Below are 6,286 nucleotides of genomic sequence, written 5' to 3' on the forward strand. Positions count from 1 at the left end.
GAAATCAGCATAAAGGTGGTGAGTTCATAAGCTATTTGTTTATGTAAAAGATCATGTTTCCTTTGGTTTTCTGAAAAGTTGTTATCCAAGAAAATCTCATATTTTCTTATAAATACAGTTTAGTTAAAGTTCTGAATTTCCGTTCGATACAACAGTAGATAGTTTAATACGTAAGACTATATATTGAAAAACCACTGGGAATACCATCCAGTACAACAGTAGGTAGCTTTAATATATAAAACTATAGATTTAAAACCACTAGGAATACCATCCAGTAAAACTATAGATTAAAAGAAGATATAGATTCTGTGAATAAACTTATATTTTATATTAATACGTATTGTGAGTCGGATAACCATGCTAATATGACAACGAGACCTCCTTGACGTTCTTCAGGCGTCGGACGATATCCAAAATTTGTCACCCCAGGCGTGCCCGCCTAACTGTAGCTAGAAGTTAAGGTGTGGGATTGTCAGTCCCGAATAGATCTATTCACAAATTCCACGCTCTCCCTCCAGGAGACTCTGGTTACACTTCCGGGGAGGATTTATTGATGACCCGAAGGGTTTCATGAAGATAAATTTCACAAGCTAGTATTAAATTATTCATGGTGTGCTCGTTCGTTATCAAACATAATAATTGTTTTAAAACATAATACAGTAAACACAATTTAATACAACAAAATTATCTGGCATGATACTTTAAATTAAACAAAGATAAACTGAATCAGACATAGTTTATCTATTAACTTTGCATAAAATATGTGTCCGTAAAACAAGAACTAAAGATCCCAAATTATTCCAATAATAATTTGATTGGTTTGATTGCTTCCTTTACTTTAATTGAAATCCATGTAGTTATATTCGATAAAACATCCCTTATGCTCCGCATAATACATAAGGTGTAAAGATATCTAAAAGTTTGCCAGTTATTTATAGAATTTCATAAATTTTAGGTTTCAAAAATATTTATAGTTTGCTTGTATTCCCCCCCCCCCCCCTGAAAACATTGAAAAACACGGAAAAAGGAGTAGGTGTATGAACTCACCAATTGAGAAATTTATCGGTTGGATGCTAATTGTCAGTTCGGGGATTGAAAACACGTGAGGTTCCTATGTAATATGAAGAGATACATAAATTGTATCTAATTAGACCTTGATCTATTAATTAAATAAGAATAAACACTTCTACACGCGGAAACACTTCAATTCAAGTGTTTGGAGTGACCCGGGTTATATTGTAATGGTGTGTATGGCTTGGATATGAAGATTATTCTTCAAGAGTAAACTCTCAATGGAGTTTTCGTCCCAATGACCAACTCCCCATGAGTTTACGGTCGTAAACTCATGGTGGGGGTGTTTTAGGGTGTTTAATGGTCACACATCACATGGGAAATTTGGCTAGGATTAAATCTAGGGCATAGGAAGGAATTAAACCACCAAAGGGACCATTTAATGGAGTTTACGGCTGTAAACTAGGAGTTTACGGCCGTAAGCTCCTAAGTATCCTTTCTTTATATGATTTGGTGGTCCTAGATCAATCACATGTGATTCTAAGTCATTATACAAGCCTTGGGATGAATTTAGGGCATCATTTGACTAAGATATAGGAGTTTACGGCCCAAGAACCTATCCTTGGGGGGTTTATGGCCGTGAACTCCTAAGGGAGTGGTTTTTATCAAGTTTAAGGCCCCTAACTTGATTGTGGTTGCTTCTAGACTTTATTCCAAGGCTTATGAGGTGTTTAAGGGGCATCTTAACACCTTAAAATGTGTTTACTGCCCATGAAATGGTGTTCACTGTCCAAGCATGATCTTGGGCCGTAAAGTCATATTTACCCCCTAAATGATGAGTTTATGGTGTTCCTAGTCCATTCCAATAAGTCCTTAAGTCATTTCCAAGCTCCAAAAGTGATTTGGGAGGGTTTTGGGGCTCAAAAACCCCTTTTATGTGTGTTTGCGGCCCAAGACTGTTCTAGGGCCGTAAACACATGATGTTGGTCCTATTCCATGATTTGAATACGAATTTGAAAGTTAAGGATGCGAATCTATGAGTTAGGGTAGTTACCTTATCGATTTAAGACTTGAATTGAGGTGATTTTGGATCAAAAGCTTGGAATTATAGAGAGAGAGTAGAAAGAGGTTGAAGAAGCTTCAAATGAAGTTCTTTGAACTTTATATATGGGTTGAGTTTGAGACACGGTGGAATTCTACCCAATACTGACGTTTACCGAGGCTTTTGGTCGTACCTGATTAAGTGTTTGCAAATCCGACAAGGTCGTAACTAAAAATTATCCAATTAAATATTGAAAGTGTTTTTATGTGTTTCTAACGTGTCTGGATACTTACGAGGTCATAATAAAAATCTTAAATTAAATGACCTTATCCAAAATGTTAACGGGAAGATTGAAAAACAAACGGGTTTTACCGACGGGAATGGGTTACAGCGACAGAACAATTTACGAGTTGTCACATGTTGTAACTACGTATTCATGCGATGATGCCCTAACCCTTGTTGGGCACGTATTGAGGGACTAATCCCTGAATCAATATTGTCTATGCGATGTAGGCGATGATCCTTAGGGAGAGTCTTTAGAAACAAAGATATAAGGAAATGCGATGTAAGGAGATTAGAGGTAAATATGATGTAGGAGACGATCCATAGGATAAATCCTTAGGGAAGGTACTTAGGAATAAAGAAGACAATGGGATGGGTAATTGGGTTAATTGTTTGATGATTAAACATAATAATTATATTATTGTGGGTAGAAAACCCTATGTACTCACCAGGTTTCCCAACCTGACCCACTCAGTTTACTTGTATCACTGGTGACGAGGTGAAGTTACATTACACTGAGAGATTAAGGAGATATAGATCCCTAGTGTAAATGAATGTAAGTTTTGTTTATGCTTATGTTTCTGTATTGACGATGACATCCCAAATGTTTTAAAACGAATGAAAATACATTTCTTCGGAAATGGTTTGATAATGAAATTAACATGTTTTTCTGGGAAAAATTCCGCAACGTTTTATTAAAAGAGATACTCTGATTTTTATAAAGCATAACCAAAAATCGGTCTTTTCTGGCCGTGAAAATGGGGATGTCATAGTTGGTATCAGAGGATTAGTTTAAGTGAACTAGGAATTTCTAGGATTTCTTGACTTAAACTTAGAATGCTAAGCAATGACTGTGAGATGTGACCACTAGCTTATTTTAGGAATTGTGCCTAAAAATGCTTTTATGTGCTAAATGCTTTGTGCCTGATATGTTGTTGTTTGTTCGGATCAATGGTCTATTGCCGACCGGATCTGGAAACTTTATGTGTTCAGGTTTCTAAACATTTAATTACGGTATTAGAACTGGCATATAAGTTTTCAGAGAGATAAGGGGATTATACGTCAATCATAGATAAAATCTTTTGTCTCTTAATTCACGTTATTAAACACCGACCGTATGATTTGGTGTATAGATCGAAATGACAAGAACCCAAAGTGGAGTCGGGAATGTGAATGGAAATAGGAATCAACAACCCCCAGTGATTGAACAAATACCTGTTGTAGTAACCGCACCCGAGCCAATCACCATGGTCGAAGTACAAGTGATTATCCAAATGATGTTGGATCGTCAAATGGAGGAAACAAGGCGTTTACTTCAACAAAATCGAGAGGAACTTACGATGCCTATTGAACAGTCCGAGCTGAATGATGGGCAGTCAGAAGGAGGGAACAACAGTGGGACGGTTGGTCAAGACAACCCACCGATAGTTAGACGAAACAATCAGGATGGAGGAAAGGATGAACGTGGATGCAAGTACAAGGATTTCATGGCATCCAAACCCCCGAGTCTTTCTGGAAGCCCATCACTAGTGGAAGTTATGGATTGGATCTCCAAGATGGAGACAATCTATGTAGCAACAAACAAAAGACCGCCCTTGTGGTCCCTCTGTTAAAGTCTGGAGTACTGAGCTGGTGGAAGCTAATAGCTAACATGATGCCCAAGGGAGAAGCAAGCAAGATGTCTTGGGAAGATTTCCTAGTGCAATTAAAGATGTAGTACTGCTCTGAGCAGGATCTTCTGGAGATCAACAACGAATTTCAGAATCTGAAGAAGGGGGGATGAGTGTCACCAAGTATGCTGCAATTTTTACAGAGAAGATGAAGCTCGTTCCTTATCTAGTTCCAACTGAGCTCTCCAATGTCAACAAGTTTGCCCACGGATTACCAGCAGAATTTGGTCCAATGGTCAAGGAAGCAGCCACTCTGAAAGACACCATCTGGGCTGCTAAGAATGTGGAGACCCAGATAAGAGAGAAGGGTCTGGAGAGAGCTGAAGTTGGCGAGAAAAGGAAGCATGAAGGATCTTCAAGGTCCAACAAGGGGAGAAAATTCCCGAAGTCTGGAGGAGGAGGAGGTGAAGCAAGATGGTGTGAGAAGTCCAAGAAGAAGCACTTCGGAAGATGCGATGGAGAAGTGACGTGTTATAAGTGTGGTAGGACCGGTCACTATTCCAGAGATTGTACATTCGACAACAAGAAGTGCTACAAATATGGAAATGATGGACATATTTCAAAGAACTGTCCAAAGAAAAACAGAGTTGCAAGGCAAAATGCGCCGCTATAGCCAAAAACAAGAGCATTCCAAATGATCCTTGATGAAGTAGAAGGAAATGCAAGGAATCAGGAGTGAGGATGGATATCCGTAGATCAAGTTATGAAGAAGCCATGCGGATAGTATTAGGAGGTGTAGCCTATTAGAGGCATAGTATAGGTTGAACTTGAACACCTATGTAATCGTTTCAAGGAATAATATAAAACATTCGTTTTGTTATCTAACGTGTCAAATTGTTATGTGATTCTTTTATGGTTAATTGGAAAACTGCAAGACAATACTTGGGACGAGTATGAGTAGGTGTGAAAGGTAGCAGATGCATATATTACCGGAAGCACAGGACTCACGCTTGGATCAGGGAAAGTCACAAGGTTACCAAGAAGCTAGTAATTGATTTCGTTTTATTCAAGTATGTTGTTACCATCGTTTTGGTAATGACTAAGAAGTTGATTGTTATTCCAACCCTAGTACCATATCTAATTGAGTCCGACTATGATGAGTATGTTATGTGGTTCAGATAACCAAGTTTGATGTAGCATCTGACTTAAGTCGGAAGATTGAAATAGAAGATAATCAAGGCGATCAGTGGAGGTATCATGATAGTTGCTTGTAGCTAGAAACACTACCTTTTAAGATGTGATTAGAACATGAAGGAAGGTATAGTCTGTTCTGGAATTTGAATCTAAAATACCTGAGTCCAAGCAACGCATCATACGATGAGAGGTCAGTAGAACATGACCCGTCGGTCTATTATGATAATCGAATGAAGAAACTTATCTCAAGTTTTTTAAAGAAAAGATCTCTAACAAAGATCGAGATTACGACATAAATACTATGATTAGAAATCTAACATGAGGTAGAGAGCGGGCTGAAGATCGGGCACCGCCTGCAGTCAAGAAGTCTTAGAGTTAGATACTAGTTCGAAGAAACATGAAAGTTACGGTTATTACTTAAGATGAAGAGATAATGTATGGATTCATCATGTGAGCATTGTTTCGTTGATGATTCTGGGACGTAATCATCCTAAAGGGGAGATAATTGTAACGCCCGAAGATCCGGGCTAGTCAATTTAGAGATAATAGGGGTTGAAAACGACTTTTCGAAACAAGATTATTTAGAACAAATAATCTTAACCAAGATGTAGAATGTGTCTCAAGGGTTCCGTACATATAAAGAGCACCGGAATCCGAGTTATAACGAAGAACTTATGACCCGTCAAAGTTTCACGACGGAACCGGCACGGCACCGGGGAGACGTAAATAGTGAATTTATGATAGAGCGACTTTTAGCCTTAGTGATCTAAATGAAAGTCATAGAATATGTTAACCTGAGAGCGTCCATAAAAATAACGCCCAAATCTGACTTCGTATGAGGAATTTATGAGTTTTCTAAGATTTGGCTTAGCAATGCACGACCCAAAACTCGAAGTTTAGTTCGAGCGGTTTTTGGCTTACGCGACCTAAATGAGAGTTGAAGATATCATTAATAGGAACTCAACGGTAAAAATCCAGACAAAAACGGAGTCTGTATGAAGGAGTTACGAATTTTGCGAGGTCATTTAACAGTCTAATCTTCTTGTACTGTTAAATTTAAGATCAGTAAAAAATTAGCCAACGGAGTCAAAATGAAAGTTGTAGATCTTATTTTTACCTACGTGTGGATATAAAGAACATCAAAAAC

The sequence above is a fragment of the Lactuca sativa genome, chromosome 5 (genome assembly GCF_002870075.4).
Source record: "Lactuca sativa cultivar Salinas chromosome 5, Lsat_Salinas_v11, whole genome shotgun sequence".
Taxonomy (NCBI): Eukaryota; Viridiplantae; Streptophyta; class Magnoliopsida; order Asterales; family Asteraceae; genus Lactuca; species Lactuca sativa.